This window comes from Apus apus, chromosome 1, assembly GCF_020740795.1.
Source record: "Apus apus isolate bApuApu2 chromosome 1, bApuApu2.pri.cur, whole genome shotgun sequence".
NCBI classification, from domain to species: Eukaryota; Metazoa; Chordata; class Aves; order Apodiformes; family Apodidae; genus Apus; species Apus apus.
Window position 1 is genome coordinate 94078620 of NC_067282.1, and position 14404 is coordinate 94093023.

General features: G+C 43.8%; 1 protein-coding gene across 5 annotated transcripts in view; it reads right to left on the bottom strand.

Moving 5' to 3' along the window:
- TIAM1 (TIAM Rac1 associated GEF 1) overlaps positions 1-14404 on the bottom strand; it is a 186163-nt gene that overhangs the window by 88316 nt on the left and 83443 nt on the right. Inside the window, exon 4 of one of the 5 annotated variants that reach the window (XM_051631317.1) lies at positions 265-443. The exons of the other annotated variants lie outside the window; for them this stretch is intronic. The gene's annotated coding sequence lies outside the window, so the exon portion shown is untranslated. The remainder of the gene's footprint in view (positions 1-264; positions 444-14404) is intronic. 5 annotated transcript variants of the gene reach the window in all.

Genomic DNA, 14404 nt, shown 5'->3' on the forward strand with positions numbered 1-14404 from the left:
AACCAGCCATTTATTTTTTGTAAGCTGCTCTCGCATATGTTAAAGCATAGAATGGACTCCGAAAAGGCCCTGCAGGCAATTCAAACAAGAGGAGGAAGGAGGGAGGAATGTCATCAGTAGCTGCTAGATAGCCATTCAAACGCCTTTGTATTGCTAAATGGGTGTAACCATAAACCATGGTCAGCTTATGCATTTTTTCCCCTTCCACAAATCATTACACAACACAGCAAACTCCTAGAGAAAAATATATGGACACACATGTACCTTCCAAGGCAGTACTGGTATCCAGCGCAACCTTCCCCAAGAGAGCTGTGGCATTTAGAGGTATAGAATTGCAAATGATACCAAAATGAACAGTTACTGGGACTGCAGAAGCTGTCAGCACCTGCCACTCAGCGACTCCATTACTCTTGCGTCAGAGTCTATGACTACATGCCAAAAACCTGGGGAGAAAGAGGGAAGAAAAAAAAAAAAATCAGACAAAGGGTTAGCAGGAATGGCTACACAGGAGGATGTCTTCTGCCAGGTCCTGTTATCATCACTTACCTAGGAAACACTGTGCAATACAGCATACGAATGCTGTGCTTAAATTCAAAGGATGAAACCGGATGATTGCCGAAAAAATGAAAAACCCAGTCAAGCACCATCAGCCCAAACTACAGAACACAGAGAGTTTCTCCTCCCACCACTTTGTATAATAAAAATCCCCATAGATACTGACATGTCCTGCTGAGGACAATCTGTCTCAGACAGGGCTAGAAAACCTCAGGTCCAAAAACACGCCTGTGTCTGAAGATGACCACCAAGAAAGACACCTTCCAGTAAACCAGGGTTTAATTTCTGGCAGCAAGGGGAGACCCAACTGCCTAGGGAACAGGCTCAAAACTGGAAGACCTCAGAGGAGATTTCTCTGTGCAGACTGTCTAATTTACAAAAAGGGCGGTTATCCAAGCAGGGGGTTCATTAACATTTTTCAAGGACAAATCAGACATGTAGGGCAGAGCATTTAAATGCATTTTTGTACATGGTGAAAAGATCATTGGGTTAATTGCATTCACTAAGGTGTGGATATAAGAGACCAGTCTGCACCTATTTAGACCTAAGACAAGTCATAAGAATAGTCCCCAAGTTACACACATGCGTGCACTTGTGTGGGTACCAAATCCCAGACACCTTTCTTGGCCTGATACCACTGGCAAGGTCCCCAGGAAGTACTCCAGCTTGAGATCCACTCCTGTGAGATACCAAGAACCACCAACTCAGCAGAGGGTTGGGTGCACTGTGCAAGTTCAGCTCTCAAGTCACCAAAATCCCCCTTTTCCCAAGCAAACACCAGCATTGCAAGATCAATTCAACACAACACTGCACGCAGTTTTGAGAATGATGAACTTTTTCAAGAGTCTCAAAGAACAAAAACCTTGGAAGAGATTACTGATGCCCTTCATGTTATTAGAATTGAATGGTGGGGAAATTGTGATCCTCACTCATGTCTGGATTGTCAAAAGAGAGGAGAGTCACCAGCTCCTTTCTGAATTAAAAACATTTTCATTTTCTTTCTCCTCCTTCATGTTCCCCTCTTTGCTCCTCACCTCCCCCTCTTCCCCCAAGCTGTTGGTTGAGATCTAAAAAGCACTTCATGAATTGCTCAAGAGCTGGCAGAAATTAATAAAATGAAGCTAATTTATATTGAAATGGATTCATTACCATGCCAGCTGCCAATAATTTGCAAGACGGGAATCTTGCTGACAAACAAGGTCCTACAGGCAAGAGGCTTTCCACCTGCACCCACCACACGACAAGCAGCACTGCAATGTACATTCCTCACCTTCAAAAAAAAAGGAATTGCAACCATCTTTTTTCAGATCTGCCTGCTGCAGCCCCAGAATACTTGTAAAAAAAAAAAAAAAAAAAAAGCACATGGCCGAGCATTATCAGATTTTCCATCCTGAAGTGGCTTTTGAGAAGTTTGTAACTTACTCAGAAAAATCCGCTCTGGGCTGAAGCGAACTCTGGTCACTTCTGTGAGACACCAACTACAATGCCACCTGTTTCACATGCAGCCTTCCAGTAAAAATCATTCTCTTCTTGCACCCATTTGTTAAAAAGAAGATCCAAAGTGGATGTTTACAACTGGACACTAAATTATCCAAATCTTCACTCCAGTACATGAAAAGGGCTGGCAATACCCTTTGCCATGACAAGATGAGTACCATGCACACACAGCTCTTTCAGAAGAGGATTTATCACTACCTGCCTGCAGATTCTTTCCTGAAAGGGTTTCTTCCTGCTGACTTTTACAATTTGATGAGACTTGCCCAAATTAAGCCAAGCCATACTTGTATGAAGAACATCAGTTTTTCATACTTCATCTGCCACTAATAGGCAGTGAAACAGTTCTCACCCTCATGCTTACCCGTTTACCCCAAGTGCCCAGGTTCTGCTGTAGCAAAAATTCTGGGGGTTTGCAAGTGGTGAAGCAACCTTGGACAAGGACTTCCCTTCAACATGGTCTTGGCAAAAGGGGATGCACATGGTCTTTCACCAGGAGGAAAGGCAGAAGCAAACATGAGTACAGCCCTACAATTTGCTTCCCAGCACCGAGCCCTTCCCAGTACAGACACATTTGCTCCTGTGGATGCCTTACTCTGTCGCAGAGCCAGGCTGAGGGGGAAGCCAACCATGGGTTTGCACCACCAGTAATTCACCAGTAGCTGTTCTCAGGTAGATGGACAGTTGTAAATATTCACACAGGGAAAAATTCATCTTGTTTAAAAAGAAACATCAAATAAAGATTGATATTCAGTCTTAGAGCTGACTCCTGCAAATATGCATGTTCACACACACATATATATCTATGATGCATACATGCATGTACATATGCCAATGTCTACATGTGCCAGTGAAACCTTTCTTGTTCTTTGAAGGTTTAGAAGTAGCACAGCTGTATTTATTTCATAGCCACAGAACAGTGCCTTGAAAAATCAGGCCAAGGAGTTCCCACAGGGCTCATCACACAGTCAATTCAAACTGAGGAAGCTCGCAGCAAACCACCATGAATGGATTAAATGAATGCATAGTAAGGAAGGAGAATACATTAAAGGAGCACCTTGTTATTCATCACATCTGCTACCTGTGATTCTAGGTACAGCAAACTGAGGTTTGACTTTCACATGCTGGGAGGAGTCTGCAATGCCAAAAGATCAGGAAAAAAAACAGCACATCTGTTTTCTTTTTTGCTTGCAGACACTTGACATTAACATTAGTGGATGAAAAATATGGAAGCTCTAGTTTTCTAAAAGCCTCCTTTCCAAAGAAGAACCCTTCCTTTCCAGCAAGGAAAAATTAGTATGCAAGTATATTCCCTTGTCCAGTAAACATGAAAATTAGGCTAGGATGGCAGCTCTTTTTCAGTTCTATTTTCTTTTTTCGATTTTATGATGCATGGTTTGTGTCAGATTACAAATGCAACTGCAGATGTGAGATCAGTTGGCCATTAAGCAAATCTTCATCCAGCTTTGAGAAGCCCTCAGTAATTCTACCATAAGCCATCAGGATGTATATACATGGACAGAAAGCAGTAGTCATTTCATACAGAAACTATTAAATATTAATCAGTGGCTCTGGGCTGTATTCCCCACCCACTGTAACCCACTTCCATGCCACTGTAACTCCAGTGTTCGATCCAGTCTCCTGAAATGGAGAATCACGGCCTTTATTTGTAACTGGAGGCCACATTTTGCTAGCCTTTATTACCTCTAGTTAATATGAATTGCTGCTGAAAATCCATCTATCAAATCACCTACCCTGAGAAGAAGGTAAATACTATAGTATGCTCCAAGGTCCTAATGCCCTGACAATTCTGGCTCTCCTCATTCCCATATCCCTGGGCTGCCCTCCACAAAAGGAAACACTGCAGCCCACAGGAGATGGATTGGTGGGTGGATGAAGGAGAGAGGCTGCTTTATGCCCAGATCTTTGTCTGAGAGGGCTTTCCATGATGGGGCTGGGTGCACATGTGGGTTGAGAAATGTAACACTCCAAGCTTCCCCGTCCTCAATGTAGTCACTGAAACTATGTACAACACTGAGCTCCAAGACCAGCTATAGTGGATTGCAGAAGCTGGCTGACTTTAAGCCACTGAAAACAAACATCAAACATGCCCCTTTTTATGTTTTCTTTCTATGACATATGTCACATAACACTTTCACCTTTCATTTGTGAGAAAAATTAATTTCAAACCAACCACAGATTATACTGCCTGTCAAAGAGAACGGCTGCTCTGGACACTTATGTCTGTAGACAATGACAATCCAGACAAGGCTAGGGGGACCACCTGCACATCCACAAGAATTGGCCAGCAGAGCTAGAATTGCAAAACCTCTTTGCAACCATCTCACTAACACAGAACCCTTGTGTCTATCACAGTTAGGAGAACAATGCTGGCTGATTGCTCCAGATGAAGAGGAGGGGAAAGAAAAATAAACCCACTTTCTCTTTGTGAAGAACTCATAAAGGCAAGAAGTGTTTCTCCAGCTGTAGCACCACACCTGTGAGAATTTCTAAGGCAGGAAGAAAAAGCAAAAAGAGAGGAAGGGAATAAGGTCTGTGAGGAGACCTAAAACCTCCATATTCCTGACAGTCAGCCATCTCCAAATCAAAGCTTAAAAAAACAAAACCGGAAGCATGGCACTGACAGAGCACCCTGGCGCCTTGGTAATAAACTACTAGAAGAGAAGAGGAGGTAGCCCAAGGGAAAGTCTCCTCTTCAGGGTTTCTATATTTATACAAGGGGATGTGAATAGTTGACACAGTTGTGAGTTTGTTTGGTTCTTAATATTTTTTACAAGTATCTGTGTTTTAAGTCTTTCTCCTTATCTTTTATTTTTAATGGTGGGGAAATCCCCCTTTCTTCCCTAGGGGAAATCTGCACATTTACAGAAAAGGGCAAAGAAGGGAAAGAATTCTAATTTCAGATCATTAGACATAAGCAAATCTATGGGAAGCCACGAGGGCAACTCCCGGGAGCCTGTGGGGCAGACAAACAGCAGCTTGTGTTGTGCTGCACCCTGGGAAGCAGAGGGGTTTTATAACCCACTCCGGGAAGCTGCAGCTGGCACTAAGCCACGAGGGAGGTGCAGGGAAGGAGCAGCCCACTTGGCCTCCATGGAAGACAAGAAGGAGAAGGGTAGCTGCAAGGACTGCATGTGCACTTATGTGTTACTTAAAAAAAAAAAAAAGAATGCCCAAAATGCAGCTGAAATTTAAAAAAAAAAAAAGGTGTGGTTTGTTTATTTATATTTACGTTACATATTATTGTTATTACACGTTGTTTGAAAAGGACTTTCTGCTTGTGCCAAATGAGCAGAGAATTGCTGATACACTAAGAAGATGGGACATGCCAAATACATTTTAAAAACACTTTATTTAGAAGTAATAAGAAAATGTTCAGACCAGAAGACAGAGCCCTGAATGGATACATCAGAGCACTCCTTGCGCAGCCTAGGATGGGCAGCCTGAGGATGGAAAAGTTCAGCAGGGCACAGTGGGCCATGCACACAGAGAAGAACCACTCAGCATCAAGGTCTCCAGCATTAAAAATTAAAACCCTTGGGTTGAGTGACCAGGGAGCCACTGAGGCAGGATGTGAAAAATTAAAATGGTGTGGAAAAAAATTTAGAGAGATAACTGGGGGAGGGGGAGCTGAAGAGGAAGCATTTAGTGTGTATTCTCATTTAGGCACAGAGGTAAGTAATCTGATTTTCAAGGAATGCCAAAGACCTCCCACAGATCATTAAGATGGTGCCTGAGATATGAAGACAGGTATCTAATTTTAGATACCCTGACTCAAGTACCAGGGAGGGATTCCAGAGGTCTGCGGAAAAACAGGCAGCAAGTTAAACTTGGGCAAATGCGTGATCAGAATAGCCTCCACATTCTAGTCATACTCGCTCTCTGATGGAAAATCGAGGTACCTCAGAGAGGTACAAAAGCATTATAAGATATGCTATATAATTAATAGAAAGGATGTAAAAGTAACAACAACTTCCACAATGAGGCCACAAGGGAAGCATAATAAGGAAAAGTATTGAAGCAGAGGATTTCCTTTGAAGTTTCTAGCATGCCTTGCAGAAGTTTTAGTACCAGTATCTCTCTCTGTAAGCCTCTGCTTTTAAATCAGTACCTCGCAAGATTCAGCCTCCACTGAAACTGTTTGCCAGGGCTGGTGTGCAGGGCTGGGACAGAAAGGCCCGCAGCTGCAGCACTGCAGAGCAGGGCTCGATCCCCTGCCTGGCAGCCTGCCTCCTGTGCACCCCGGGCAAGCCAGGGAGACTCCCCATAGCTACTTTTCTTCTCTGCAAAGCGTGAATATAATGTTGTCATCACCTGCAGAAAGACCCAAGATGGTTGTATCTCCAAGGTAAAAGAGCACAGAGTGACTCCAAGGAGGAAAGTCACGTTTAACCAGCAGAAAGCACACGTTAAACATCCCACACTTCCTGAAATTCTAAGAGCTTACTGCCTTATGTGTCAGTGATACCATAGTCCGGTTGCTCTAGTGGGACAGGGCCAAGTAGAGATGTTTGAGACAGAAGTTCACCCAGGCAAAAAAAGAGGACTACCAACAGGACTACCAGCCTCAGCCTACACTGAGCACTCCTGCTGGAGCTGCCAGAGAGATGGGAGAAACAAAAAGGAGCCCTAGGTGAAGAGGCAGCCATGCTTCACAAAACCTCACACTGGGAATTATAACTACTGTTTATTCATAGGCTGGGAGGAGAGGCAAGTGAGTATATGACCAAATGGCTGCTGTTTTCACCTAGTGTGATCATATCAACCACAACAGAGCAGGTTTCTCAGCCTGGCATTACCACAGTATAAGCCCTCACCATTTTTCCAGCACACAGGAAAAAAAGAAAACATTAATGCAAAACTCAGCTGGTCTGGACCAGCTTGGCACTGTCAAAGTCAAATTAAGCATTCAGATTTTATCTTGCACGTCCTGACAGAACCTGATAGCTCAAACACCGTCACAGAGGTGTTTCTGCACCGCAGTTAAGTGTATCAGGGTTTACCGGTTTTAGTCACAACTCGTCCATCACATCTGACACAGCTCCTGCTGATAGCTCTTCCCCGCAGGAGGAACACAACACCAAAGGCCGCACACTGGGCGTTGCTACTTTAATTAAGAGGGTCCAAAACTCACGAAGGATGGTAATTCTGAGGGAAGACACCCTCGGGGTTCAGTGAGAACCCTGAGAAAAGGTGGGCAGGGAGCACAGAATCCTGTCATGGAGCAGGGAAAAGGACCCATCAGAAAAGAACTTTAAGAAGAAAAGCCAAAGCTACCAAGAGTCAGGCTAAGATAGCTTTGTGATAGAAAGATGAAACCCATCAGCTCTGAGCATGGCCTCAAAATAAAATAAATGTTTTGCCTTCATTTTAAGCAAGGGCATGGTGGGGCAAGGCATGTGAATCACCACATCTGAGGTACCTGAGGAGCAAAATTCAAAGAGTTTAAAATGTACCAGTCAGCAGGAGTTTTGAATCTGCATCCCAAAACCATGAGAGAAGCAGTGTGAGCAACCACAGGGATATGCACGAGAATTTTTATATTAAAACATGCAGATCATGGTCCTGCCTGAGACTGGAGAACAAGCGATCATAGCAATGACATACCCATCTGTTTGATCTCAAAGGCATGCAAGGCGGGAGAGCACATATGAGAGACAGCATGGTGAACAAAGTGGAAAGAAATGGGAAACTGAATAAAATGCAATATGGATTGTGGGACACTACTCTGATAGCCTTCTCCAACAAGATGAGCCATTTTCCAGAGGAAAGGGCAAAAGATGTCTTTCTGGGAAACTACTAGTTAAGATGAAAGTGATGAAAACTGGCATAGGAATTATGATATGTGTAAGAAACTTTGCAATGAGGTTGTGCTGAAAGAATTATCTGGCTCAAGGGACCAGCTTTTTTAATGTTTTCAATGGCGACAGGCAAAGAAAAAAATGTACCAGTGTCTTGTGCTGATGACACAAAGCTAGAAAAAGTCACACTACAGAAGGGACCTTTTGTCTGGTATTGATCCCAGAGGACTATAAGCTCCTGATGTGATAAAAATGACAAAAAGAGCAAATGTAATCAAAACATGCACTAAGCAAGACTTGCCCAGAAGAAAGAGGAGCGAATGCTGCCACAGAAGACACTGACCTCATCTGAAATAACACATGCAATCCTCGTCAGCCGTGCCAAAGGTTAATAAAGGCCAGACTACCTTCAAGAAAAGCAAGGCAGACACAATGAAGCATAGAGTCACTCTGAGAGGTGAAAACAACAGGACTGTCTTATGTGGCAAAACAAGAGGCTGCAAAAGGACGTGATTTATGTTCATGGGCAGAAAAGGGTCAGTTAAAAAAAATCATAAATTCAAATAGTTGTATTCCTTGTAATTTCATTCTGACAAAACAAGCAAGGCAAGGTTAAAACAGACACTGCCTTCCTCCTGCTCTCTCTTTCACAAGTGGCCTCAAGTCAGGCAGCAGCCCTGGTACTCACCTTGAAGAGACAGACCTGTCTAAAAGTAGCCAGCCCCCAGCATGTGTGCAGGATCTCCCAGAACAAGAAAGACACACAGCAGGCAAGTCCCTGCCATCCCAGCATGGCTGCTGCTGGCCTCAGGAGCTGCAGGAGCCAGCCAGGGTGATCTCTCAGTGACGCATTTCAAAGGACAAGGATTGATGACTACACAAGTTCTACACAGTTTCTCTTACATTACACTTTGTCTCTAGAATAACAGAGCTGTAGTCAAATGGAACATAAGTGTGTAGCAAGTAGGCAGCTTTGTGCTCCAAGCAACTTCAGTGGATCCAGGTGGCTTGTTCAAGAGATTATTAGTGCCCTGGATCTCATAAACTGACCAACCTTTGTGGGATCCATGGGCCAGTTTCATCAAGGGAGAGAGTTCATCCTTTGAAAAGATGTGAAATTCAAGCTATTCCTGAGCAATATGAAAAAAGTAATGGATTGATGCTGCTGCACTAATCCTCCACAGTTTGGCAGGCACAGCAGTTGTTTCAAGTTCTCCTCTGGTTTTGCAAACTATGGTCACTAAAGGTAAAATGTTGTTGCTGGCACACAGAAGCTACCTGTAATTACTGCAAAGCCAGTATGCCAGATGACTGGCTGTGGGTCTTGGACCTTTGAGCTCCTGACATCCCACAGAGCAGGTTGCCAAGAACAGCTTCAGCCTTCTTCTTTTGAAAATGATGCAAAAGTGTCACCAGAGAATGAGCAAGGAGAGATGTTCCAGATCCTAGGTGGGAATTTTCTAGCAACAGGCTGACTTTTTCTCTTAGTGCCTCAGCAATTAAGTATCTTACAGAAAGCGTAAGTAATTAATTAAAAGGCAAATTGATGTCAACTGCTCCAGGAACATCCAATAATGTAGTAACTCAAGAAAGCCTCCTGCGAAGATGCCTCCCACAGGAGAGATGGAAAATTGAGATTTTAGGCTCTCCAAACAGAGGACTTTCATCTTGATCTCCCTGGTTTTGGAGGAGTGACAGCCTCTTGGGTATAGAATGGAAAGCAGCATGTGGCTGCATGCAGATGTGTAGGGGTGCAGCTGGGAAAGCCACTCTTTCTCTATTTTCATAGTCTACCTGGGAAATGAAGTTTTCAGTTAAAAATACTGAGTGAGTTAAAGTCAAATGCATACTTGTAGCAGTCAATCAGAGCCTCAGATCCTGCCGTGCATCTGCCTCATCTCATCTAGGAGCTCCAATAACACAGGATCACTTGACTATGATCCTCTGCAGCATAGAATTGTCTCCAGAGTTTCTTAGCTGTCCCAAACTCACAAACCACATTTCAGTGAAGAAACCATTCAGCAGAAAATGTGGTTGCCTAGCCTGAAGTGAAACACTACTGGAGCATCATTCAGTAGAGCTATTTATTAGACACAGAGCTATAGATGCTGCCCAACTGAAGCACAACCAGAGCATTGGTGGAAAACTGCTTGCTGTCAGCTCTCATTCAATGCTTTGTTTTATAAAAGAAGGTCACTAATAAAATGTTCTGCCTTAATATTTACACAAAGAATATTTTTCTTACCTGTAGCAGTTACTGCGGGATATGGTCACATAAATGAAATGTTATACGGTGCTAAAATAGTAAGTGAGATTTTTTTAGGAATTTGAAACTATACATTAGAATTGCAAACTTCTCACGAAACAATAGATGTACCTCTTAAAAAATGCCAGGTTGGTGAAGTATCAGTCACACCTTCAAAAGAAGACACAGTAAGTCTACACAGTACTTGATAGTTTCAGCAGTAGTAACTGTCATTCCATCATTTCAATGTTTCACATTGGTATGTGGCCCAAAATAGTCCTAAAAGAAAATAACCAGTTTCCTCATTAAATTTAAAGGGTGGTAGATGATTTTAGTAACTGAGAAAACTATTGATATTTTCTGTGGCATCATTCCCAGCCAAAATGAAAATAAAAATTGCAGTAAATGTACACATGGTGTATTTGTGGACACACTGACCAGATTCATCTATGCCTGCCTTACAAGTGAATTATTCAGCCCACCGGAGCTAACAACAGTTCCTGAATTTACGTGAATGGCTTCTGTCCGGCAAATGGAGCAATCACCAAGCTGCAGGAAAGACCACACTTTCCCAGTAATTTCCCAGCACTGGTTTTGTTTGTATGCACACTACCCCCACTGTGTTACTGGATAAAATAAGTTTTTCCTCAAATGGGTATTAAAAATAGTATCAGGGGGCTGAAATTTCAGTCCTCTTGAAAGCTGCATTTCCTCCCTCTGTGTGCCAAAGCCACCAGGGCAGGTGAGTCTCCTGAGTCCTCCACTCCACCAGCCACCACTGCCTCACCCTATCTCCACACTGATCCTACAGACCTAAGGCAGAAGGAGTAACTTATTTTTTGCAGCAAGTGGATATACCTGAAAGACAGAGAAGAGACTACTGCCATTTTAAAGGGGAATTTTAAATGGAAGCCCTTTAAAGAGGGGCCAAAAGACAGAAGCAAAGGGCACCTTTATAACTGAGCTAAACAAGGACTCCTTGGTTTGCAGTGCTCCACCAACCTTTGCACCTCCTTTTGGAAGACTATATCCTTTGTGCTGGTTCAGAGGTCTTTAGCACTGAAGTTTTCAGATCTCTAGTACAGAGTCTGCCCTACAGATGTTCTGGATTACTTGCCATCAGAGGCAGTCTTCCCACCTTAAGAGATCACCTTATCACTCACTATCGATGAGCTACGCATCCCTTCAAGTAACTCAAGGACTGAAATAAAACTATTTCAAATGCAATTCTCTCCTCCACTTGTTTACTTGGTTGCTTTTTCCCCACCACTTTTCAGAATCGACATCCCTACATGAAAAGAGGTGGAGGGGGAAAAAAAGCCAGTATTTTGCATTTAATCATTTGCAGTTTTCAACCAAGTCCTACAAAAATTTTTGCAAAAAGTTATCTCCTGTACATTAAAGGAGGAAAGACAGCTCTATGCAGTGCAGGAATCTAAGCATGGTCTCAAGACTGAGGCCAGATCTACATTACAAATATTTGCCAGCACAGCTTTGTCAGTCACAAATCTGATGATGCATGACCTCTGATTATGCCTGCAGAGGCCACTGCAATACAGTTACAGAAGCAAAACTGACATGACTTATAGTAACACTTTCTCTTTTTTATCCCAAAGAAAAACAAGCTTAGAATAAGCTCTTCCAGCAAAAGCACTGTTTTGCTGGCATAAGCACCAGCCGCATGAAGCAAACTTTTACCACCACAAGGAGGCTGTGCTGGTGCACCACCCCAGTGATGTGCTGGTAACAGCTATCTGGCCTTGCTGCACCCCACTCCTGCACCTGCCCTCAGTGAGGTGATGCCTTTCTTCATCCCTCTGCCAGCCCTGCTGTGCTCAGCTTGCTAGGAGGGAGGGGAAAGTCACTCTTTTCTCCGTGGGTCCCTGTTGCGCAAAACCTGGGTTGCTCCAAGCAGCCTCAAGTCATTGCAACACAAGGCAAAACAAACACTCTTCTTTTTGTGATCCTGTAGCCGATCTTCTGCAAGGCTGCCAGCTTCTGGCTGCACCCAGGGTGGGCAGAAACCTCAGTTCTGCCAGGGGAAGAAAAAGTGTCTCCCTCCACAGTGCTGACACCGTCCTTTTCTTCAAAAGGAAGCTGTTGAGCTTATGTATATCGGTCTCACTCGGAACAAGCCGCCACACGAGTGATCCGGCAAGCCTCCCGCCTGCAGAAATAACAGCTCTCTTAAACGCCTTGCCCAAAAGCTGTAGTGAAATCAGTGGAAAATTAATTAAATGGGCTTTGGATCAGACCCCTGAAGAAATAAGGAGGTCTGAAGAGTCGCACACAAAACCAAAAAACTTAGCCCGGCTTTCACCATGTCTGAATTGCAATGGGAAACTCTTCTTTGTGTTATGCACATAACTTTCACACCAAAAAGCAAAAAGGAGAAAACAACAGAAGGAAAAAAAAAATCTCAGAGAAACAAGATGCTTTTTCTCTGGCTTTTCTAAAAATCTTTTCCTCTGGGGTAATTTTTAGCACCCATTTCTTTGATCTACAGTCCTCTCACCAGCAGGGTTGTGCCTGAGACTCTAAAGCCAGCTCCGCTGATCCCTCCTTCATGGGTTGTCCCACCGGGGTTTGGCTGGGGGCAAGGCTCTTTTCCCTTCTCCCCTTCTACCTGTTCTGGCCCAGGAGACCCAACAGTCCCAGTGAGGAGGAGGATAAAGCAAAGGCAGTGGCAGGCAGCACTGCTGCTCACCCCAGCTCTCCTCAGTGCTCCCAGCATCACCCCAGGTAGCAGTCCCATGGCAGCACATCTCCCTCTCCCATTTGTAAAAAAAACCAACACAACAGAAATAAACCTTCAAAGGTAATTCCAAATAAGCATTTTGAAAACACCCTTGTTAACATCTTAGATAATTTTTTTCTAAATACCTGAAATTCCCACAGCAGCTACATTCAGGCAGAGTACACAAAAAGCAACCAAACACACTTGTACCTCTGCAAAAAGTGTTCATTGCTTTAAACTTATGAGTAACAAACAAAGGTAGCATAGGCTGGAGAAAAATCATCACTTCTTTCAGCCCAACTCACAGGCTGTAGCATTCACTACACTGTCCTCCTGGAGACATCTGTAACGTTGCAATTAGCTACTAGTATTTCTGTAATCTTATATAGTGTAGCAAACAGTAGGTCCATTAACTGTGACATTATTGTGGGATTTCTGTCGGTTCACTTGTTCCAGAGGCTTATATTTATAAAAGACATGGAAAACTGACAGGCTTCCTTTGTTTGCCATGTTTCAGATGGATTCACCCACTTTCAGGGTTCATTTCACGTTTAATTATTAGATTAATAACCATGTACACAGGCAGTAAATCCCTTTTAAAGCTAACAAAAACATTCAAAGGCTAACTTAATGTTAAAAACAAGAGTGACACTCCTCCAAGCATCACCCGAATACCCACTGCACCAATTACTATGCAGGATATTGTTTAGCCTGACCACTTATCAGCACAGCAGGTCGCAAGGGAGAAGTAATTTCAACCAGCCGTGTCTGCAACAGTTTTGAAATGAAACAAATAAACTACGACAGCGACAGCTGGAAACACGGTTTGAGGCCAGTTTCTACCACTCCTATTGGCCATGAGCTCTGCTTTACCCTGAAAAATCTTGACTGATTTCACCAGAGGAAGGAACAGGGGGAAGGTGGCTTTTGGTGCAGACCTTATTCTCTGGGATGGGGTGATGGGGCAGGGAAAGGGCTCCATGCACTGCCAGCCTGGCAATTGGGGGGCCAACAGCAAGAACCATGGTGAGAGTGGGGTGCAGACCGCCAGTATGGGGACAGAGTCACTGACACTGCTCACAGGTACCAGCATTGCTCGTGTGCTACAGGCAGAAGAAAAGAGGCAAACAGTCCCTTGACCACCTCACCTGTCTCTGTCTCGAAGGGGAGGCCACGCAGCAGCCCCTGCGGGAAAGGACTGCCAACAAAAGAAACCAGACACAAAGTTTGGCGTGTCTTATCTACACCCAGCTGTGGGAAAAGAGGGAGGCACTCAGTTACCACCTCTCACACAGGTTTTAACGTGCCTGAACATATTCACTGCCTTTTAAAAAAAAAGAAAAAAAAAGAAAAAAAAAAACAACCAAAACAATCATGAAAAGGAATGTATAATCACTTTTTCAGGGTACCTTTCCGCTCCAGCTTGCAGAGTCTGCCCAGCCATGTGCTTTCCCAGCACAACGTGACTTGTGAAACATTTTACACAATGGGCACCTCGAACTTTTCCAGGGAAACAACTTCCCCTGGCCTTTGCCAACAGCTCCCATACAA